General features: G+C 39.8%; 1 long non-coding RNA gene across 1 annotated transcript; it reads left to right on the forward strand.

Moving 5' to 3' along the window:
- The first annotated feature begins 3,206 nt into the window (after positions 1-3,206).
- On the forward strand, positions 3,207-22,003 carry LOC311265156. Its single transcript, XR_014623545.1, has 3 exons — positions 3,207-3,443; positions 7,279-7,324; positions 21,886-22,003. It is a non-coding gene; the product is annotated as an uncharacterized lncRNA (long non-coding RNA).
- The last annotated feature ends 3,619 nt before the right edge of the window (positions 22,004-25,622 follow it).

Below are 25,622 nucleotides of genomic sequence, written 5' to 3' on the forward strand. Positions count from 1 at the left end.
TTGGCGACAACTTCAGTTTCAAGATCAATTTAGTTAAATGAGGACGGCTTGTCCAATCGTGAAAATAGCTTGTTTCTGGGTCCATATTTAAGGTTAAGATTAGGGTTAGGCAAGCAGCCGTTAGGGTTACGGTAAGTTTCTGGGAAATGAATATCTATGTAATGTCCCCAAAAGTGACATGAGTCAACGTCTGTGTGTGTTTGTCTTTCTGTGTGTGTGTGCAGTCTGTGTGCATGTGTGTCTTTGTAATGCCCACTTTGAATTTTTTTTTGTTTGTACAGTGAACAGTCTTTCAGTATCTTAGCCTACTGTGAGCCCTCCTATCGCCTAGCACTGTTAATGAGGCCTCTGGGAATGGACACGGAGGTGTGTGTCAACACACAAATCCTTTAAAGTTTCACAAGTCTGTGTGTGTGTGTGTGTGTGTGTGTGTGTGTGTGTGTGAGTGAAGGGGGGGGTAATCATGGGCTTATTTTAAATACTTTTGGATTAGTGTCCCTCCAAAACCAGAAAAATTACCATCTTGCACATCTGCAGTGTTGGATTCCCCCAAGTTGTTATATGTGCCGGCATGTGTTCTCTCTTCTCTTAACCGTAGTCCTTCTACTCTATATCTGTTTTTTTTTCCCCTAGACCAGAAGCCTGTAGCCATGCCAGCAGCCCAGTAGCAGTATAGTCCTCTGCTAGCATGGGGTAGAAAGCATAGTAGCTATCAGGTTACTTTCAACAAAGAGCACATTGATTAATCTAATCATTATCTTCTTTGTTCTTTTTTTTATATTGTTGATTTTGTAGTCAGCTTAATAGATCACATTAAATCTAATTCTTTCAGTAATTGGGTTGGTTGACTATGAGGAAATTGCATTCATTGCAATTGTTGTCAGATACCCTCAGGCCAAGATAGGGATGTTGTTTCCTGTGTGTGTGTGTGTGTGTGTGTGTGTGTGTGTGTGTGTGTGTGTGTGTGTGTGTGTGTGTGTGTGTGTGTGTGTGTGTGTGTGTGTGCGTGCGCGCGCGCGCGCGTGCGTGCGTCAGTGAGAATCTCAAGAGAGCAGCTTCAAACAGAGCCCATGAGAGAAAAACCAAGTCAAAAGATCAACATGCTCCCGATCAGTAAATGTCTCTTGTGTATCAACTTGTCCTTACATTCCTTTATTGATCCGTTTATCACCTTCCACACTACTGTAAAGTTGGATGTCATTACTGAGTGGAAATCCCTCCAGGCGGCATTTCACAGCAGCAGCCCCTTTAGACTTAACCAGTGTCTTTCTTTAACCCGAACACAGTAGGTCACTGATGTGAGGCACTGATGAGAAGGAGAGAGGTGGACGGTGTCTGCGTATATTGTGTATCTATATGCAGTGAAGTGAAAAAATATTCTCATGAATATAAGAAAAAAAATGCAAGACTTAAGTGTGTAGCAGAAGAACTGATGGCCTTTAACAGGGAACTAATACATCTTCAACTTTTCAACATGGTGTGAGTGCACTTCATCTGAGATTCTTTCATCACAGAAAACAAAGGTCATGAACAAATTATTCTTCTAAATGTCACAGATGTGAATGTTGTTGCATACCAGAGGTATGCAAACTGAAAAGCTGACAAGGGGGGCGAAGAGGGACGCATGATCTGACATGGCTGTGTTGGTGTTGTTCCTGGAACATCCTAATTAATATAACTCCAGGACCAACATTGCAACAGACAGATCATGTTTTTGTAATGTCAAAAGGGAGACGTTATCCTTTCAAACACGTGTTCAACGTTGTGAAAGGGTATATTTTAATCCAAAGCATGTTTTCCTAAACTGAACCAGGTATTTTTGTTGGCTACCCCTAACCGAATATTCTTGTTGGCTACACCTAACCACGTGTTTTCATTGGCTAAACCTAACCAAGTATTTTTGTTCCCTAAACCTAACCAAACCGTGACAGAAAACTGAAACAAAACCGAAAATAATAAGTACAATACCAGCACAATGTTCCTAATGGGATTCAAGTCCCATCTCCTGAGGGGGAAAGCTTTATTCAATGCTTTCCACCATTGGAAGCTTGCTCCAGATGTGGACTTTGTCGCTCTTCCTGAGTTGAAATTATGGTCCTGGAGCAACATTAACTAAGATGTTCCAGGAAAAATACCAACACAGGTCATAAAGTTATGATTTCTTAACGACATGATTGACAAAACATTGGGGTAAACGATTGCATGAACTTATTTGGCAAAATCATTCATTTCATGGCTGAAAAAAAAATCTGTTTCCTTTAGTGATTGCTCTTCTTTTGGATGTAATGAAAATGGCTCATAGCCAAATTTCTCTTAGTGTTTTTGTAAATATTCAGCTGAATTTTACAATAAAACTTTGACTTACAGACCCATAGAAGATATGGAAATGTTGGATGTAAATAAAAAGGTATTTAGCTAAATACAGCTTCAAGAAATGTTACTTGTTAACCTTTTCATGCAGTGGTTGACGATGTGAAAGTAGCTCTCAGCCAGAATTTCCATGACGACAGACATTACCTAGACTCAGATAGCTAAAATAAACTGTTTGAGAGTCTGCAGCCTGAGGTGGTCCTGAGTCACTCGTCTTAGATCCAGATTTTCTGAAAAGAATTGATTAAAATCATTCTTGTCTGTCTATAATAGAATTAACATGCAAGGAAAATTAATTATGCATTGCCGTGATTGAGTTTTTGCTTTTAATCACGACAATTTCAGGCTTGACGAAGCTTAGATTGGCCAATTTAAGAGGAGGTTAATAGGTTCTTATTATAGTTAGATTTCTCATTCCACAGTGAGTGTGCCTGAACAACAAAGACAGCCAGAGTGACCATCTATCTGATAGAAAGGCTACTGTAAGACTAATTTTCATTTTTAAGAACACTTCATTATCTTCCTCTAAATATAGAAATAGGAAATGATTTGGGACTGTTAAAAGATCATGTTTAAAGAAAAAAGTGACACTTATCTCAGGATTTCCTATGGTATGTTGCAGATTGTTGCTGTTAGTTTCAGAATTCAGAAATATTTTCAGAACAATTTGTGTTAATTTTATTAAAATGCATGTCGGCGCTGTATGTAAACAAAACTCTCATCAACAATACATTTTCTTAATGAACATTAATTACTAAAAACATGCACAGTTTAAGGTTCAAGGTTCAACTTTTTTGATGAGTACGTTTTATCAATAACTGCAAGTCTGTCGTCATTGGAAAAATTACCATGTAGGTCGAAAATGAAAGCAGTTTATTGTGACCCATATTTCTGTTTGTTGTTAGGCGGCGACCTCTTGCAGCTGTAGTCATTATTACCAATGCAAAGCAGGAAGTGCGGAGAAGTATAAAAATGAAAAGTTCTTATAGGAAGGAGGTTGAGGATGGATGGTCGGGTTAAAGAAGAACAGGACTTTCCGCTGTCCGTGTCCATTGTGAAACCATTAGTCAACGGTGAGTTCTTTTAACTTACTAACGTAATGAAGTTAAGTCATGTACAGTACATAACGTAATGTTATTTAGCTAACGTGGGTACATTTATAACAGAAGTTACAAAAGTAACACAATGATTTTAACTAAAACAGTAATTTTAGTACCTTAACCTAACCAAACTGTGACCATGCGGTCTGGTACGTGTGTTGCTGTTACGCTGCAACGGTCATGTTATCAATCTATTCAGTTGTTAAGGTTTGAGGATGTCGATAAATGCACACATGAATATGAACATGCACATATTTCTACACAACTATTGCACAGTAATAACTTTGCTCATTAATTATGTTCTAGAGAAAGGAGATTTTTAAACATATCTGTCCTTTAATGTGTTTGAAAACCTCTCCTAATAATGTTTATTATTCTATGTTAAGGAAACATTGTGGTCTTCCATGCTTCAAAGGTGAAAAAGTCCACAGTGAGCTGAAGCAGTTGAACTTTATTGCCATTTAACTGAAACAACCAGCTTCTCTCAACCACAAACTGCTTTTTTGTTGTAAAAGCCTGACCACTGATGGGCCTCTGGATTCCTACCCTGGTCTGTGGTGTCAAAGTCTTGCTTGTTGCACGCCCACCATTCAACCCCAACCACCTCCTTACAACTTGTGTGTGGTACAGAACAGTTGCATCTGTGCAGAATTTAGCTCGGTCTTTCTATGAAACAGGTTGTTGTAAGATATAGATAGTCTTACAAGATGTACTGTACCGTCTGTCTCACAAATGCAGCTGTAACTTGCATTTGCAATTAATATTTGGTCTGCTGTTATTTAAGTGTTTATTTCCAGTCATGAAAATAAGCTTCAGTAACAGGAGATTCTGCAATGATGAAAAGGAAAAAACACCAGTCAATGAGGATAATGAGCAAAGATGCTCAAGATGTTTACAGTGCATTCTGGGTGCTGAATACCACTACCACACTCCAACAGCTTTGGCATCTGGACACACTAAAATATTTTTCACTCCCCAAGCACTTGACTTCCTACCGATTGGGGGACCTGTGTGAGGCAACCTAAAGCTGCTAATGGCTGCTAGCAGCAGTGTTGCTTCCATCATCCCAACAGACCAAAGTGGTTTAAAAGACAAACATCCAAAACTTCGAACTCTGTGCTCTTGGGGCTAATTACTCAGTATGATTTATTGCTTTGGGGAATGGTAAGATATGTACATTCCCCATGTTAACACCATAGGTGGCTGCAGTTAAAAGGTGTTGAAAGTTGCATTTCTTTGTCAGCTAATTCAACATCCCTTAATAGCACAGGATCAAACAGTGCATTTAACGATCCACAAGTTTGTTCAACAAACTTTTTTTTATTACAGTTTATTTTATTTGTGATGTTGCTTATTTCTGCTGGCTGTTGTTTGAGGTTGTGCCGATGTCTCTCTTCACCACCCTGTTCTCTTCCTGTTTTGTCTTTTTACTGTACTTTCAATGGCACCTTTTGTCTTTTTTCAGTAATATGGCTCTGTTCTGTAATCTTCATATGCATTATGCTCCCTACTTATAGTCACATATCTATTTGTCCCAATAAACTGTGCCTCTGTCTAAGCTGTGTACTTGTAAATCAAAAATGCACTTATGTCATTGTGTTCATTAACACACATACAAACAAAGAGACACTTGTGTTGTTTATTTAATTATCACCGTTATGAAGGTCGAATAATAGCCTTTCAGAACTTTTTACTGCGTACTCACACAGCCCACACAACAAAGCATCCACCAACGTGGGGTGATATGGTCAGCTGTAATACGTGGAGATTACACCAGTCGAGTGTATCAAAATAGTTTATTAATCCCTCGTCCACAACCAGCAAAATATCCAAAGGGCTTGAATTAATGAAAAATTGGACAACACATCTGAAAATTGGTCCCATGGAAACCATAATTGCATCATTTCGAGTGGCAAAAACCACAATGCAAGTCATTCAAATCAAAATGGAAACATATCTGTGCCGATCACCACTACCTGTCACTTAAGACAACAAAATGTCGGCAGCTTGTGGATTCTGTAATAATGGGGTAAACAATGTAATCGGTGGCTTAACTTTCAATATACTGCAGACATTTACCTTTCAAACGTCTTAACTTGGTTGAAACCCTGGCGGTCAGAGCATCTCTAGCTTTCCTTATGTTACATATATTTAATACTTGGGCCTTAAGCTCTGTAAGAGCTGTAGTGATATGCAAAGCTGCAGAGGATGATTGACCTCCACCCACAACTCCCTCACCTGTGTCGTAAGATCAGGAGGAGGAATGAATAAATTAGAGCACAAACAAAGATTTTGCCGACTGAGATGCAAACACACATCTCTGACCCATAATATGTTCTTCTAGCTACAACCCTCTAATTAATGGTCAATATTATTTAAAATACTGCAGTGTTCTGTAGGAGGAGGAAAGAGGGGGATTTTGATATAAAGAAAACTTAAAACTTAATTGAGATAAACAAATGTGGCTATGAAAAACTGTAACATTACAATGTTTTAGTGCTGCACCGTACCACCAGACTGCCGGGCAGCCTCTTTTCCTGCGATTCACTTTAATTCATCCTCACAGCCATTAAAACAGTTTTAATTTCATGGTTTATCCAAGCCCCATAGGCTCGAATCCGACCTGGGGACCGGCATTGCGAATAACTATATCTGTCATGATCTGGACTTTGTGTTTGGATTTTCCTGTGCTTCGTGCCTTGTTTTGTTTTCTGTGTCTCTCAGAGGTGCTCTGCAGAGGCTGGGCATCGCTGCCCTGGATGACTGGCGCTACTGCCGCTCACACAGCTGCAGCTCATCTAATCATCAGCACCAGCTCAAATACTCTGGTCTTCTCTCCACTCGCTGCCAGATTGTTTCCGCTCATCTATGTAGTTTAAGGCTACACTACTAGTGCTACATTTTGTGACTTTTTGCTCTTGTGTAATTTTTGTGCTCCCACGTGAGCTTATGCAAACTCCGAGCTCCAGCTCCACAGCCACCCTGCCGCCCAGCCTCTTGCGCCTCTGCCTCCAGCCTAACATCTGCTGTGGATTCTTCGTGTCGCACTCAACTGTGCCTCCACCTTAGCCTCAGCCTTGTGTCTGAATTCAGGGGCTGCAGCCTTCGAAGGGCGCATTTGAAGGCCAATTACGTCACAACGCCTTGCGAAGGCCGTCCCAATTCGAAGGCTCCTCCAAATGCACCCCACAAATGCGGCCTTCTTTTCCCTCTTTTTGGAGGATGCACCGCTCCTATCCTTCGCGCCCTCCCATATCCCAAGAGTCTTTGCGCGCCCGAAAAAGAAAGAAAGAAAGAAAGAAAATTGCGACATCAAGTGGTGTAGATCGTCACTTTCGCGGGCCTGGGCGGCAGAAATCGTGATGTAAGGGTAAGGGGCGGGAACATCTGGTGAAGCAACCAGGAAATGCTCCGAAGACTAGACCGTCCCATTTAACAACGGTGGACGCGGCTTTCAAAGGTACCTCCGCAAAGGCCACATCCTTCGAAGGATGCAGCCCCTGAATTGAGACACAGCCATTGTGAGCCCCAGCTACTCACCTGCTGAGCCGCCAGCCTGAGCCTTCTTCCACTGCCCACTACCAGAGCAACCTTAATAAATACATTTTTAACCCTATCCCTGTCTTGCTGTCCGCTTTTGGGTCCAATGCTGATGGTTTTGTTTGCCCGTGGGATGTCACATGGGATGTGTATTGCACTGAGACTGTTCCGTAACCAATTAAAAGATCCTTGTAGTATGATTCATATTTGTTTTTATTTCTGTTCCCATCAAAACATAATTTTGTGTTCTATATTTTTCCCGCTGCAGGAGGACACTGCATTTTACAAAGAGGATCCTCTAGATACAAGGACAGGTAAAAAGAGCTGAAGAGGAAAATAAAATGTTCTGTAGTGTTTTCTACACACAACAGCCGAAGGAAGAAAAGGAGAATTTGGGCGTCAATTACAAAGGCTGTCGTGCTGAATACAGAGAACTCCATAGAAACTCCATATAGGTACTTGAAAAGAAGAGGTAGCATAGCGGCTGTCAGCTTCATTTCAAGGTTCATTATTGTTGTTGTTCAGACATGAACACAGCAGCACTTTAAAACTTGTAAGGTACACTCACGGTCTAATTGGCAGTAAAGTATTTCGTTTTTATTTATTTATCTGTTTATTTGCTGGCTTAGACTTTTGGGGTCAGTGGAGCACAAAATTGCTGTGCAAATATATATTATTCACTACATGGCAGATTTATCGTCTCCATAGAAACTGGTCTCCATTTTCTGTCCTTAAAGCAATTGCCAGGCAATAAGGTCGAGAGCAAACGTAGGGTAAAAGTGTAAAATAATCATGTTTAGATAATAAGTGAAAATGTGGATGCGAGACAACAACACAGAAAATGAATTTTTACAAACAGAGAACACAGGTTGTTTGTGTCAACACATCCAACCAGCAGCCAACATGCATGAAGAAATACACATTTTTAAAAATACAGGAACAGACTATACTCACAAATACGGTACAGAGGCAAAGTCGATGCTGGAAGCTTTCGACAGAATCATCACCTAAGCAACAGATTAAAAGGCAATCTGCAACTTCAGCTGAGGTGACATTTCAGCTCCGGCTGTTTTTCTAGTAGCATCATCGAGTGTGGGACAGGTGTACTCATTTCATTTCATGATTGAGCTTGTAAACAAACTGCCCTGAAAATGTACAAATGTTTCCATGAATGCAGGGCTGCAATACTAGTGATGAATTTTGCATTTTATTCTTAACCTGTGAGCATATTCTGTCTCGGAAAAGGCACTTCTGCTGTATTATCTTTCTATTTTCATTCCATTCAATTTTAAGATGTGCCAGCTGCGTGGCTGTAGCAAAAAAGTCAGACTGTCAGTTGAACGTCTTGGTCCTGACTGAAATATCTCAACAACTATTGGATTTATTGTCATGAAATTTTGTACAGACATCCAAGTCCCACTGAGGATAGTTATTTTTGATAATCCCCTGACCTTTCCTTTAAGGCCACCATGAGGTTTATATTTGTGGTTTTGTATAAAATATCTTGACAACATTTAATCGATTGCCTTGAAATTCATGCAATCATTCACACACCCCTCCTCTGGCGCCATCACCTTATCAAAATCTACATTTGTTGAATATTTTTTTATGGTCATTTTTTATGGTTTATGGCCAATAGCCTCGGCTGTACTCTGTGTTTAATGCTAATTGTTCACATATTTTTCTATTGCCATAATAGAAATATGTAATATTATTCTTCTTTGAATAATCAACATAATATACAACATAATAATCTGTAAATAATGTGCATAATATTAATCCCTTAAGGAATAGGAGCATAGGCTACAGCTTGTAAATGAATCCACTTACATTTATTTACAAGTCACTTACATTAAATGGAATATGTTTTGTAATATTTCATTTCAGTAGTGTTAAAGCCCTGGATGAGTGTAATTTTTTTCTCAATTTGAAGCGTTTTATACTCACATGAACACGGCTTCCCCTCAGTTTGCACAGCTCTGGGTCAATATGCATCTACTAGCACTCACCCGTGTCTTTCCATTGACTTTGTGTGCCATCTCTTGAACCTGCCTCACATTCTGTGTGAACACATCTTTTGTGTTGTTATTTCAGATTTACAAGGATGGCATTTATTGGAGGTTTTGAATGTGACACTGACACTGACATCATGTATTTTTGTTTATTTTTGTCTCATTTTCAGTGTTTTTTCACATTTCACAGTGGCAAAAGAGACAGATTTTAAATGAAGGGTTTTGGGATACAAGAATGTATAACATAGAATTTAAAGGTGCAATATGCAAGAATTTTATCTATAAACATTCAAAAATGAAGTAAAATCACCAAGAGAATGTGAAGAAATAACAGTTTTGTCAAAAATGTATATGTATTGTGTTGCATAGATGTCTACTGAAGTTATTATGCTAACCTGATAGCCCTGGGCCTGAAAACCTCTTTTCTTTCAGCGGTCCAAAGCTCCTGTGCTAGCCGTCTAAACACCACATCTCCCCTGCTAGCCTGGTTAGCTGAACAGCTAACTCAGCTAACAGGCTAACACTTGCTACAGTCATGGATGTATAAACAAAATACAGTTAGCAGTTACTCTGGTGATATGCTGCACCTTTAACGAGGGACGATGCAATAACATGGTTTTCACCTTAGACCCACTGGTCTGAATATTTGCTGGATATTTTGAATTGCTAAATCATCCAGTATTATTATTCCAGGAGAACTGTTTTGGTTTGTGTGACAGAAATATTTCCTGTCAAAATTGTGTTAAAAAAATGTTGTATATTTCATGTTTCGAAAAGAAAAATGAACTAGAATTGTGAAACTATGTCTGTGAATCATGTTTATATATTTTAAGTTGATGATGGGTGTGTGAAAATATTAAACATGTACTGTATTTTAAGGAAAAATAATGACAAAAGCTATTAAATCACCCCCTTGATCTCTCGGAAGAAGCTTGCAAGTAGATGGTAAAAAAAAAAAGTTAATCCTGTGACTTCTAGAAATGTAGATGCAAAAACTCCACATAAAATTTCAAAATACACATACAAAATAGAAAAATTTGCCTTTTAAGTGAAGTGTGTGGAGAAGTGCGCTCTCGTGTATTTTCAGTTCTGTTTTCGAGGCTGTTATGAATTAGTTTGTGAATCATTATTCAATATTTATTGAAGCCTCGTTAAAAAGAATTGCATGAAGTAGTGGAGTTCAGCACTCTGCAGTGGTCTAACTGGAATGCTCCTCTCAGTCCAATTGTAAACGGTAACATACTGTGTCCGTAATTAAGTGTGTTTATAAAGACGTGTATCTGTATACCCTGCCGACAGCACTGTGCAGCATGCATGGTCAGAATTACAGACCATGGAAAACCAAAGGTACATTTTCTCCATGCAGGGATTTTGCTGCTTCTCAGAACCGCAATGCTGCACCTAGAAAATGTACCTGGTAAAACTAACGAGATGAAATCATTTTAGTGGAGTCGATGCCTGTTTCCTCATTTAGACACACACAAATACGTGTTACTTGGAAACCTACTATTGAGGACTAATGGACAAGTGAAGTTGGACTGAATCATACTCCCCTTGAATTATGTAGAGGCCTGACTCATTTACTGACTAGGGTAGTAAACACTTATTGAACTGAAAAACCTCAGCACAGTGAAACAAACTGGTTGCTTCCAGTTATTTTGGGGTAAATATATTGTTGAGATCTACGCAGTTTGTTTGACAGATATTTGCTCCAAGTTAGACTTCAGCTAATATGATAAAAACAAATCTGTATTAGTATGAAGATTACATAGCTGTCTGAAATGAAAAACTGTGTATATGTAAATGTGTACTATAGTTTTGATACATTATGAATATTCAATATCTGGTTGGTTCTCATCAGAACAGTTAAGTCCCAGGAGGTTGTAGGTCCCTGTAGATCTGTTAATATTTTGACTGAGAGCTTAACCACCCCATGTGAATTAAAATAAGGACTCACATTTACAGTATATTAGATCCTATGTTTAGTATGGCCTGAGGATGTACCTGAATACCAAGATTATGAATTCATTATGTTTGTAAATCCCAAGACGAGTGTTGCATATTTCTTATTTGGTGCTAATATGGAAGATTCTGATGTACATTTCCACAACTGCGCAATAATGTATTAGATTAGATTAGATTAGATATAACAACGGGTTTATATTGCCAGGCATAACACGTGTCTACACTGTTTAAAAAAATGAAATGTTACTGATTTTCCCTGTATTTTCTTTGGAATACACAAAAAAAACAATAACATTACAATAACAGACTGTGAATTTACATGTCCAATGTAAAATAACATGATAAATCTCTAACTGTGAATATTCACCGTTTTTATTCATTTGTGTTTATTCGTATAGGGAAACGTATTTATGTACATGTATATGTATGTAATGAAGACTGATGATGAAGACTGGTCAAAGAAATGTATCTGCTTACAAGCTTTTTTCCCAATCCCCAAACCTTCACATCTGCTCAATCTTCCTCCATTACAGAACCAGATTTAACCCCAGCTGTGTGCAGCTCTGGTGTCATTTCCAGCCGACACTTTGCACTTACCTCTGGTGTCACTGGAAAATGACAAAACTGGAACTACTGCAGAACTTTCTGTTCCACACACCACAAGCAGAAAATTACCCTCTTTTCACTCTCTGGCTCTATTTCATCTAGCCGTAACAAGGCTGTAGTATATCCGTGTTCATTCGCTGACATCCATGCCAGACCTTGTTTCTGCGGCGTATATCCATTTGAGCAATTTATTCAGAATGTATAAGAGACGAGGGAATAACGAGGTCTAGTAGTCTGCTTAAAAATGTACATGAATCAACCTGTCCTTGTCTGAATGACATCTAACGTGAGTTGTGTTTTTTCCTTGAATCAAAGTGATCTGTGGCGGAGAGGGATTAAAAATCATTCCCTGACTTTCCTTAAAATGTTACTAATCCCACTTAATTCTGTATACTGGCTCGTGCGCTGAGGCTGCTATCCCTGTGTGTTTACTCAGAGGTCTAGTTTATTTAGATACAGCAGCTACCCTCCCATCATTCCCACACAAATAAACCCAGAAACCACCGTCAGACATACTTTCTCCTGTTATCTCTTTCATGCAAGAGCTACTATTTATGGGCTTTGTCTTTCTGGCTGGATGTGTGTGTGTGTACTTATGTGTGTACTTGTGTGTCTGTGCACATCACTTTATGCCGTGTGTGTGTAGTGTGTCTATATATAAGCTATCATGTGAGAACGCAAATTAGTGACTATTATTACTTGAGATGTTACCTTACTTGGAAATCTTAAATATATTGATAACTCGAAAACTTACTGTTGTAACGATTCACTCATATCCTTGGTAAAACTTTACAATAAGGGTAAAAATCATATACTTAAAGGGATAGTTCAGGTTATTTGATCCCTAGTCAGTGTATTACCTGCTGTAGATGACCGTCAGCTGGCCCCCTGTGTGGAAAAGCAATGCATAGTACCGGCAGGAAGCTGAGCATTATATTGCTATAAATGGTGCCGGCAGCAAGAGGTATATTAGCCGCCTAAAAAGTATATATCGGTTTAAGGGCACGGCAGGCACAGCTGCACTTGTGCATAGGAATACGGACGTTGTACAGTTGAGGGGAAATATATCTTGCTGTTGGTACCAGTTACAGCATTACAATGCTCTGCTTCCTGCCACTGCTTCTCCACACAGGGGGAGAGCTGACGGTCATCTACTGCAGGTAATACACTGATAAGTACCTCATACAACCCCACATCAAAAGACCCCAACTATCCCTTGAAGTAATGTTGTGCTAATGCATGACTCATGATAATTGAATGCGTGTGTTAATGCAGGATGTATCAAGGATTCCTGTTGCTCACCAAGTAATCATGCCACTTTGACTTTATGTAGTGAAAATCTGATATTGTGACAGCCCCAGTATGGATTATCAACTAAGGTACGAGTTACATCATACACTGATTGTTATGCAACCAAGTTAGCTGTTTATTTCAGGACTATGCATTTGCTCAGCCTCTCTGGTAAAACATTTACAGGTTGTTGCATGACTATTTTTTTGACACATTTACAACCTCGTCAATGGGACAGGATCAAAATCATTATCTGTCAAACAGTAAGTGCTGGATAATTTTGGTTTGAGTGCATCTCTCTCTACTCTGCTACACGCCTCTTCTTTCAATAACAACACAAATATCATTTTAAGAAACTCGCAACTCACGTTCCAGCCCCTAGGTTTTAAATGTCGCAAAAATGACATTGGCTCATGCAACAACAAGTAAATGTTTGTATCGCTGCCAAGTTAGAAAGCAGAGCATTAACTATTCTCATGGAAATTTGAAGCTACTGTTTTACTTTATCAGAGAGGCAAGTAAGAGGAACCCAGCTAAGTTCGTTCCCTTTAAATTAATGAATGATGTAACCATAAATTAAAATGAATCTTTTAAGTAGAAAGTAATCACATAAAGTAAGAGTGACTTGAACATTTGTTAATGGGGAGCAACAGAATTCATGATACATCCAGCAATAAAGCATGCATTCAAATCCTTATGAGTCATGCATTAGTTGTAACCTTATTATAAAGTTTTACCTTCTCCGGTAATCAGCGGGAATTGTTTATGAATGACAAACTTTTCCAGCACATTGAAGGTATTAAACACATTTGTACTGTATAATTCAGTTATAGCCAGACCCAATATATTGAGACATTGAGAAAGAAAATGAGCACCTGGTATGATTTTTTTAGTGATTTATGCTGTATACTGTGTGCAAGCAACCCTGTCTCCTAGAAAATATGTTTGTATATGTTTGTATATACTCATGTGCAACATTTTTATACAGTAGTCTATCCGCACCACATCCTGCACCTGCAAAACATTCAACATATTTTCCCACAATATCTGCTGTATGTCTGTGAACTGAACCAAAAAGTCCTCCAAATGATACAATGAATACGTTGTTTGTCCATCAAGGGCAGCAAGCTGGTCGGTTCAACGTGTACTCTGTGCACTTTTGGCCAAGTCACAGCAGGAGACTTAAAACACCATGATCATCCAATCAAACAAACTATATCAAAAGACTTAAATGTCAGATCCTGGTTTGACTTAACCAATTAAACACCAACAAACGATTCTGTTTCCTTCACTCTGGCTTCAAATTGCACATCTCAGCCTCCAGTTTATCACATCTGCAGCTCTTTCATGTTGCTCTTTTTCGCCGATCAAAAACTAAAATGTGTAACATGGTTCAAATAACTTGTGGGGAGTTAAGAAACATTTCCTTCACGTTTCCAAGTTAAGAAATAGTTTGGATCGATATGTTTCATGTTCTTATTTAATACATTTGATGAAAAAAAATATCAGATTTATATATTTTATTACTTATGACAAAATTTCAATACTTTTGTCAGATATTATTATTTCCTAACATCACTTTCTGGCTTGTGTTGTACAGACTTCAGGTATGTGAAGGTTATGAAGATACTCCAAGAAATAACATCCAACAGGAATAAGATTCCTCCATCTCTGTAAAAAAAGACATTTAAAACCTCTCTACAGCCCTCATTTTTTAAGACACTAACCCTTGCCCTTGAAGTTTTGGCCAACGGGATCGAAAATAGTTTCTACCAAGCTATAAAATGCTTGAAACCGTTTTGAGAGGTTCCAGCTGACATATCCACTAGAAAATCTTTAGGCGGTGTCACGAGTGACCTCCTAATGGAACATGATGGAACCATTACATTGTTTTCTTTGTTGTCACCTGACTTTTGTCAGGTTGTTTAGTGCAACTCTGTAAAGCCTCTTTCTCCCATCTCGAGAGTATTTCAGAGCCACGTCCCACTCTGAAAGAGTCGGAGGAGCAGGCCAGGCTTTTTTATCCCCTTCAGGCGTAAAAGTTGTTATGTCTGGCAGAAGTCTCCAGAAGCTCCAGTACATACAGATCAGTGTTGACGAGGACATGTAAACAACACATTGCTCAGAGTCCAGCATCCCTGCGCTGGCTATGTGTGTCCTCCAGGACAGAATTCAGACGTGATGTTGAGAGTTTCCAGTGTATACACAGAAAAACAGACCTTCCCTCAAGACACCTCTAACCCTACAAACTCCCCATGCAAACAACCCTCAGGTCAAACAGCGTCCTGCCGCTGTGAGACCCCAGAACTATTGATCCACATCACTGGGGATGCTACCTCCTGTGTAGCAGCACTCCAACTGTGGCACAAACTACTTGACCACCTGAGGGTACCACAGACAGTGAGCTCTATTAATCCTAAAAATCTATGTTTGAATGCCATTTGCTGTGAAAAAGTACATTGTCTGGGAACTTATTATTCTGTTCGTTTTGTTTTTTGTCTGGATTTAATTGAATTTTTCCTGCAGCTTAAAATTAAGTTTTAAAAGTTATTGTTTTCAGTATGAGTAGTTCTAGCATCTTTTTGAGGCTTACAGAGGTGCCCTGGTTGCTCACTTGTGGGGCTTCTCCGCCAGCAGTCTTGGCCGCACTGAGTTGAGCCAAGCCGGGCGAAGCCACGACTGAGATTGACCTTCTCCAGGGTGAGGTCAATGAAGCCTCACCTCTCCTCGCCTTGCCTCCAAGTGGGTTGCTGTGACGTCTTGCACCCAGAGCCAGCTCATGACGACCCCCTTCAAAGAGGCATTTGGAGCATTTGCAGCGTTTATCTCCCGAAATTAACGCCACGATGCAAGATGCAATACACGCATAAACAGGAGGGGCAGTATAGTGCCCGTATGAGGATGTGACAGGGTGGAGGGTCAACGACAGCAAGGGCAACAGTAGCTGAAAGTGTCGAGGTAAAACTCAGGTGTGCCATCTAGCCGTATTCCCCAGTAACACACGTAGTGTATAGGGAAGTAAGTATTATTAAAAACCTGCATATAAACGCTAATTTGGTTGTAAAATATTATTAGTCATGCTTATGGATTTGTTGAGGCACCTTCAGGCACTTGGTTAAGGCTGTGTAAAGCGATCTGAATTGAAAAAGTCAAAAGTGAATTGAAGCACAAGACAGGATGTGTTTACTTCATCCACATTTGACTAAATCAACTTTAACCAAACTACCACCCAACGGACTGGTTGTAAACCCTGGTCTTCAGTGTCCTCAGCTTCGTGTGCTCATCATTAATCCAAACCTCATCCCTAAAACTAGTGTGCTGTAAGAAATTGCACCTCCTGCGCTGGAAAAGATGTTGACAGCGAACATAATCCAAGCAGCAATTATGTTTCCCCTCGAAACATAAATGGCAAAGCAAATAAGTGGCATACAAATGTAATTTCAAGGAGACAGAGTTGTGCAAAGAAATCATAAACTCGATCTGGAGCTATGTAAGTATAAAGTATGTCACATGTTTATGCAATACACTTCTGCGCAGCTATTTTTAACTGAAGTATTTCCACCCTCTGATGATGCAGATCTTGCTGGTGGTGAGCTCACCTGGAGCTACGGGGTCTTATCTGCCTCTGCTCCGATTTAAAACCACAAAAGTGAGAGTGCTGCTCAGAAGTGCCTCAGCAAAGCATGCAGTTTTGAGTTACGGCTAGGTTGGTAATGGAAACTCAGCCTTCGGGTTATACTCGACGCATGAGTTTTCTCATCAAACCGGAGAGCATGGTAATGTAGTTGGTGCAGGCAAACCTGGAAGGGTTGTGGTGATTGTTGTGAATCATCAGGGGGATGGTCGCTGAGGTCAGTTAAGGTTTTGGATGATGATGTAAGAAGCAGGGAGAAAAAAAAAAAAAAAGATCATGTTGCAGGATGAAAGCTGGTATTGTTAAGTCTTGGTGCAAAGAGTAAACGTAGAGAGGCAGGAGGGTTTCTCACAGCACTGCGTTGAATGTTGTGTTTTTGTGTGAATTAGATATTGTTCTGACTTGGGAGGATTTTCAAATTTCCTGTCGAAAGACTGACGCTGTCACGTTGAAATGTTCATCCTGTCACATGCGTGACATTCTTGCAAAATTAAATTCCTCCCAAGAAAAGACACGTCAAACGATGGCTGAGCATAGTTCCCATCAAAGCAAGTATAATGCTGGTGCAGATAAGCTGAATTACATACACCATGACAGAAATGTGTTAATACTCACCTTGGTATTTGTCACAAAAGCGTGACAAAAGTTTCACTTAATGTAAAAAAATGAATATTACTTTAAAAGTCTATATCATCGCAGGCTTTTCTCTTCTTTAAACAACAACATTCAGCCTAATGTGGCAAGAAGACAGTCTGAGTGATCTGAAAAAAGGATTTCAGAGGAAAACGACTGCAGCCTCACCAAGTGTATCAGCCAGCCAAGCGTTGATAGCCTTATCAGAACACTCCACAGAGAGCTTAGAGCCAAACTTTTCACATCAGTGTGCAGCCTCTGTTGTTTTTGTGTTCAGTGGGAAGACAGAAAGTGTGTGTGTGTGTGTCTGAGAAAGAGAGAGGGACAGACAGACAGACTGACAGACAGGCAGAGATAGATACTCTATAATGAGTTTCCATAAAGCACTCTCAGTGTGCTATCATTGTCGTGATTTTATGAATTCATCATAAAAGAGTGAGTAAATGTCACAGCCGAAGGTAATAGAACGAGATGCTGCGTTCAAAATGAAGCCAGAAAAAGTAAGAGAATGAAGAGGGGGGAAAAAAGGAAATTGTAGGGGCTCCTGTGATGATTCGGCTGATAACAAAAGCCATGGGCTGGTGTTGTTCATGTGTGCTGTCTTCACCCGGGGACTCGAAGAGATAGAGGGGGTTCAGTGGGAGAGAGCTGGCCATGTCTCTAAATAAAACACGACATTGATTTATGAGTGTGAGCCCGCTACGAGTGCAGCAGGTCTCTCTCCACACACACACACATACACACAATCACAGTGCAGTTAAACCACTGAGTACACTCTTGCGCTGTACATCAGCAATTCCACTTTACTTCTACAGACAGAGCACAGCTTTGGGCACTGCTCTCTTTCTCTCTTTTTTTTTTTTTTTTCTTTTACTTTTTTTTATTATTCATTCCACAGTTACCTTCCTGTTAAATTCCAGACTGCTCTTCAGCCTCCAATCCGCACAATGAAAGTGACTTCAAAGCGGCAAAATTATTTAATTAATGAAAACCAATCACTCTGTATTTCAGTTTGAACATGAAAGTGACTGGTCTGTTTGTGTGAAATGATTGATACGGCGGAGTTTCTGTCCCACCACAGCGAGGTTTACACACAGAAGCAATGAGTAACGTCTGTGCCAGGCCAGCAGCAAATAAACAGTGAGGAAGTAATAAATTCTCCCTGGAAGTGCCTGTTTACAAAGTCACAGTTATGAGTTGTTGATGCTGTATTAATAACACTACTGTTATCTTGCTGTGCGCCTGGGTGTTGTGTATTTCCCTCATTTATGTACTGTTTTAATGAAAACCAAGGATGACAAGTTTTACTAGTTTTTTATGTTAATTTTATGTCGGAGACAAATAAGCAAACTATCGTCTAGAGTCACAGCAATAAAGCACTAATGTACTTAACTTTTTTAATTAAATTGATGGGTTTTTTTTGAGGAGACTGTTGCTTGCTGCTGCAAATAGGATCTACACTGAGAGGTCAAAAGCGTAAGCAGCATACCGGCAGGAATTGTCATCGTATAGTTCACAGTTTTTTCAGGAATAGACCACGATACAGAGACAAGACAGGAAGTGCTCTGTAAGGTAGCTTTAATCTAAAGGGGCTGAGAAATTGTACATCAGCAGAGGAAGAGGAAGAGGAACAGGGAGGGAAAAGTTGGACACGCAGGTGTGAAGTGTATCTGTGTTCCCAGGGTCCTTAGTTCCCAAAGTCTATCTCTCCAGGCTCCTTATGTTCTCTAAGAACATAAGATACTAGAAACAGCTTCAGCTGTAGCGTAGAAACAAGTGGAAGGACTGTGATGACTCAATAACAGAATTCTCTAGAAGTTCTTGTAAACTCAACTATTTGGAGTTACTGACATAATCATCCAGATTTTAAAACCTAAGGGCGCACTCACACTTGGCCCAGTTGCTCCGTACCGTGCCAAAGCACGATTGTCTCTCCTTCCCAATCCCCCGCTGGCCTGCACTGTCATTGCTCCGGCCGCAACCCGGCCTGAACACGGTTACCTGTTGCACATACATCATCAGGTCAGCGCAGTCGCAGCACGATGGAGAACAGCACAGAGAACATGACTTTACTGACTTTTTTGTGGCCTATTTTGTGTCGTTTTGGTCAGAGACTGCCCTCTCACATTCCTGGATCTCTTGATTATGCAAGGCGGCATACTACGCATGATTATACTTCATGTCTACGTTGCGCACCCATGTGCAACGTACGGTTGGTATGAGCAACCGTACCATGCCGAAGCACACCTCTTCCAACCGTGCCAGGGCAAAGAAAGTGTACCGTGTTTGAGCACGCTTGGGCACAGATTGCCTAGTGTGAGTCAAACTTGTCTGATATTTATCAGGGCGGCCCCGATGAGTCTATGAGCAGGTCGGGAGTTTCAAGTTTAAGACTTTAAGACTACAATCATCGGTACAGACCAAGCTCCAAGACCAGATTTATACTCCGATTGTTGGGAATCAGTCTTAAATCAGCCTGAAAATCCTGTAGTGTGGTCCCAGCCTAATGGACATAGAACACTGAGCACATGGCTCCATGCTGGTTAGCTGCAGACGACAGGAAACAGAATTACACCAGAAATACACTCAAAGACCCGATACAGTGGGTGACTAAAATGTTCCTAAATACCAGCAGAGTGTGAAAAAAACTTTCAGGTCAGAAATTCCTTGCATCTGCGATATTTGTTTAACAGAGCTACAGAAGTGTGAACAAACCAGTTACAGAGCCTCTTTCATGAGCAGTAATATTTAAATATATTTAACTCTTAGCAGAGTAGTTCAACTCTTTATAAATATGCTTATTTGCTGGGAGTTTTTTTGCTTGGTGAGAAGATTGGTGCTGCTCTCATGTTCGGTAAATGCGACGCGCTACCACCAGCAGCCTGTTGGCTTAGCAGTACGTTCCAGGAAGTAACTGGACCTGGCCAAGAAATCATCCAGGCACATAACTGCCATGAAACCACAAGCTGTCATTTTTATGCTTCAGTATGTGTACGGGTTAAACAAACGAGACATAATGTGTTAATTAGTGAGCTTTAGAGCTGCTGGTAGGTCTATTTGGTTACGTATGGAGAGAGTCAGGCAAGCTGTTTTCCCTGTTTCTAACTGGTGCCACAGTATTGCCAGACGCCCAAACTTGCAAATGATTTTTCTTTTACAAATTACATTTTTGAATGCTAAACAGCACAGGTGATTTATGGCTGTCATTGCGGTTTGTATTATTTTTTTGTATGTTATTCATTTCCATTTTCAAAAGTCTTCACATGACTGAACCTCACAGGTTAAAGTGCCTGAATCTGACAGTACACAAACACATATTTCATGGAAAATGATGCTACTTTGCATGACAGAGCAACATATCTGGGAACAGTGCTCAAACACTCCAGTTGGAATAACAGAAGATCTTCCCGTTCTGCCGACCTTGTGTGAACGCAGCGTTACGGCAAAATAATAGGAGCAATTGGGAGCAGCTGAGGAGTAATCAGGACAATGAGAGGCAGCTGGGCAAAGTCACTCCAGGAGGATTTAAGACCTGTGATGTGATGCAGAGGGTTCAGCCATGACCGAGATGACACATTTCTTACTTTGTTTGACCTTCAGCCTGCTTGTGTGCAACAGTCGCCCTGGAGCAGCACCAACTTAAAGAGAAGAAATCCATGTTAAGAAGTATTTTTAGATTAATGATGGTTGATTACCGTCTGCAATTTTTTTGTACCCAGCAGGACTTTGAAAAGCTCACTCCGCGATCCATTAAATTAACCAAAGACCTTTTAAATGAGGCAAATCAAAGAGCAAGCTAACAATTAATACAGCTCTGAGAATAGCATCAGCTGAGTTGACACTAAATCCCAGTAGGGGGAAGTGCACAGTCCACTTCGACAAGAAAACTTTGTGGGAGCAAAAAGAACAGCGTGGAAACTTGAGCATACTGGAAATCGTAACGACTGCTAATTAATGCAACGTTAGATAATGTCCTGCCGTAGCCAACCAGTCAGTCTATGTAGATAAAATACAGTGTGTGTATTTCAGGAAGCTGTTTTTATCCTTTTAAAGTAACAACACGCTGTTTTAATTATTGTTGAATGTTTTGATGATTTCAGCATGGGTTTTGTTGATGATTGCTAAGGAGCACGCACACACACACATCAGAAAACAACAGCTTGTTTCACTGTTATTGCATGTGCTGGCTGTGTTTTTCTTCTTGTTTCAGCCTTTTGATCAGGTACAAATGACTCCAAAATGAATCTGAGGTGTTTCTGCTTCATGTTTAACGAAACTACTACAACAGGGAAATAAAGGTATTTTAGATGGATGGACAGAAGAAAAACAAAGCAGCCTGAGTTGTCAGCAATGCCACAATCAATGCAGACATTATGTAAAATTATCCGGAGCACTAAGAAGGGACAAAGCAGAGCAGATCTATTATTTGAATGTTCTGAGGGCTGAAACAATAACTGCGCTTTCAGTTTTTTTGATTTTCAGCACCCAGATTTTTTTTTTTTTTTTATCTTTGCAATTTTCTTTTTCTTTCGGCAGAACGCTGAATGGTTGTATTATCCCTTCAGAGTAGAGCGGGTGTATTTTAATGAGTATTATCTTTCCGCGCAAAGTTTATCACATTTTATTCAAACGTAACAGTAACTGCACTTCTAAAATGGCATCCATTAATATGTGATATTTCAAAGCCACATCCAACAAAGGCTGCTATTGTCTTTTTTTTTTCTCTTTTAAATAGATGGAAGAACTTTGAGGGATTCACAGCAGAAAACAATGGGACAGTCGACTGAAAGGTCTGCACAGCTGCAGTCAGACAAAGTGAATAGATTGGAAAAAGTCACCACAGTCACCCCTGGACCTGAGCCTACCACTCCACTATTCAGTTTCATTAAAACTGGAAAATACTGTCCTTTTTCTGTTTCCGGACATGGTGAGGATCATAGAGTACATATTAAAAGAGTAATCACAATCTTTAAAAGACACCATATCTTCTCACAAATGAAGTAACATCAGATACAACATGAATTGCTGCTATTTCTTTATTATTTTAGGCAAAATCTCAATTTGAGAACAATTTTGAGAGCGAAAATATGTGCATCAAGAGAGTGGTTAGTCTGTCTGTGCATGCTTTCATTACATCGAATGTAATGAAATGTGGATTTGTCAGTATTGTAGATAAACCATAGCAACACATTTGCAAATATAGCAGCTTGATCAGTGGCCTTCAAACTGTGAGGCTTTGTCCTCGCTGCAGCGGCCCCGGGTTTAAGTCCCGGCCTGTGGCTCTTTGCTGCGCGTCACTCCCCCTCTCTCTCTCATCCTGTTTCCTGTCTATCTTGAGCTGTGTATATCAATTAAGCCATATAAAGGCCAAAAAAATACTTCTCTTCAGTCAGGTTATACATGCACAGGACTTTCATTCAGGTGCATAAGGTAATGTAAGTTACTTACCTAACAAACGTACGTTTTGTGGGATTTTAACCCAAACCACAATGTTTTCCTAAACAAGGTAGTTTTATTGCCTAAACCTAACAATGTAGATTTCTTCCCTAAACCTAACAAAGTAGTTTTCTTTCCTAAACCCAACAGAACTGCGACGGTACGCTTAGGTTTGGTACGTGTGTGGCTACAGCAGTCATGACGTTTTGAGAGATGCTGCCAATCAACCTATTCAGGAACTGTGGGAAATAATAGTGCATCACTTACCCTTGTTTAGGGTCAAATCAGGCCACCATCTTTAAGAGAAAGGGTAAACAAGTTAAACAACACCCAAACCAAAACAAAGAGGTTTGAGCCAAGACAGCATAGTGACAGTAATTTATTTCTTCCTTTATCACACAAATTTGACTTTTTAATTCTGTTATTTGTTTTGTTTTGTTTTTCCCCAAAAGGGAAGGAGGGAATCAGCAGGTATTTGTAACAAAACAGAAGGTTTAGGAATACTTTTGCCTCCAATTGTTTCACAGATTTTTAGCCACAGCTTGTTCTCCTTTTTTGCTTCCTCTCTCTACATTTCTGAGATGTAGTCATACGACTCGACAAAACCACAAACCACAAGTGTGAGTTTGTTCTCCACTTTTGAGAGATTAATCAGCGCCTGGAGGGAATCAGCAACAATGACTGTCTGCCACATTACTGCTTTTCTTGCCACTGCATCTGCTCAGATCCATTTTTGTCTCCCTTTTGGCTTTTTATGTATTCACATAACCTCTATGTGACAATGTTTTAATTTACAAGGAGGCACTCACCTTCTTGCAGACACCAACAAAAAAACAACAGCAGACTACCAAGTAACAAAGGGATGTAAACAATAAGTGCATTTACGTGGATTTTAGTGTAAAAATACCTCGTGTAACTATCTCAGTTGGAAGCGACAGATCCGGCCCAATCTGAATGAATTTTGAATCAGGGTGAAGGGTGGTGTAAACCTTTGATAATCCACTCAACAGAAAAATAATAACCCCTAATAACCATGTAAATGCTTAATCTGATCGTTTTCCTTTGGTTGGATCAAAATATAGTCTTTCCGCACGTTTGCCTCAAGCCTCACATGGCATAACATGAGGTGACGTATCTTCCGGGAGGGACAGAAAAATGGTGGTAGCAGAAGAGAACTGGTCTGTGGCTGATACAGCTTTTCTCTTGAGTCCCACGCTGTTCAAAGATTACAGAGGGAGAAGTTTGTGCTGCTGAGACTGTTGCTTGCAAAGAACAGCAGAAACGCAAATATTTTTCCCAGGACACCATGTGCTGTAGGCCCTTTTTGAAATTGCAGTCAGAGCAAATGAGTGAATTAATGGATAAACTGAATTTAGAGTTGGGGAAAAAACCTTTCCTCTTTTGTTATTTATTATATAAAGAATACTATTAACATTCTGATTAAATTCTCAAATCACTATCTGGTGTCGGTGTAAACAATTGGAATTTCTAATCAGAATGATTTCAATCTGAGTGAAGAAATATTGTCCATGTAACCACAGCTAATGAAACAAGACATTCCCTTTTCATTAGCTCCAGTTTATGGGTTAATTTGTTATTCAGCAAACACAGCTTTTATTTAGTCAAAAACACTTTATGTGTATTTTCTGCAGCTCATGTTGAGCCTCAGAAGGGAGAGTCATTGTGCTCTCCCTTTCATGTTATGTATTTCTCTATGCATATTTATATTGTGGAAGCTGGTGAAAGACGTGCTTATGTGAATACATAAGAGAGAAACAGAGGGGTCTTGTAAGTTGTCAAAATTTGTGCTACAGCAAGTGTAATATTTAAAGTTTCATGAGGAGGGATAGGGTCTGAATCATATTGCCTGAATATTGGATCAGACAAGCAAAAGAAATATCCACTATGGGAAAAACTGAACAATCATGATGTGTCAAAATCAACAAGCTCATCCTATAAATGTAATCACTTGGTTAGGGCTCTCATGGGGCACCAGTAAACACAATATACCACTTAGAGACTATTTGAGCAGGCTCAGTGCGTCCTCACAGTTAGGCTACAGCAGAGTCAGTCATTTGAACACTGTGCCTTTCCACAGCTCTCTGCCGCCAACATTGCTCCGTCATGCAAAGTGGCGCCAACTTCCACGAAGTATTCAAAGTCTGTTTGTAAACTGTCGGATTCAGGAGCCTCAACATGTGAGGTTCGGTCATGCAAACAGTTTTTAAAATAGAAAATGAGTGGAAAGCTTGAAGGCTGAAATGACTGCAAAATAAAACAAACTTCAACTACAATGGCACTAAGTAGAGTGTATACCTCCACTTTAATTCAGTCAAGTCTAATCCAATATCAAACTCAATGTCACTCTAAATTGTAATTTAAGCTCTCCAGACGTGTAACAGCCAACCACTAGGACAACAAAGCAATGCAGATAAAATCATAATCTCCATTGGCTACTATAAACGCCAATCAGTATCCAATCAGTCCCTACTTACCTGACTGTTTTTACAGGAAAAACTTAAATATGCTGAAGCAAACAATACCTTTACATAATAATAATAATAATAATACCACCTTTTGTTTTATGGGTAATTTAAATGAAGAAAGTGAGATAAATTCCAGGATACATCCTTTTATCTGGATCCAGACCAAAAGTTGATGGGGTCTATTGTGAGCCGAGACCCATCCACCATCGAAGTTTTCGAGGAAATCTGTTCTAATCTTGTAATTTCTGTGTAATCCTGCTGACAAACCAACCAACAACTACAGTATAACAAAACATAACTTCCTTTGCTGAGGTAATTAAATAAAGCGTAAATAACCTATTTCTGCCGTTAGAATTTAATTTGTGGAAATGTATTTGCATGTTTTGGCGGAAATACTTCAGCCCCACTTATATGAGGAGGCACGCATAAATTCTTTGTTAAATTGAAAATGAACACAAGGTTCATAAAGGCGATGAGTGGGCACATGTATCCCATAGCAGCTTATGCATACGGAAGATTATACAGCAGTTTTATTATGCACCTATATGGC

The sequence above is a fragment of the Pagrus pagrus genome, assembly GCF_965226575.1.
Source record: "Pagrus pagrus genome assembly, chromosome: 11".
NCBI lineage: Eukaryota > Metazoa > Chordata > Actinopteri > Spariformes > Sparidae > Pagrus > Pagrus pagrus.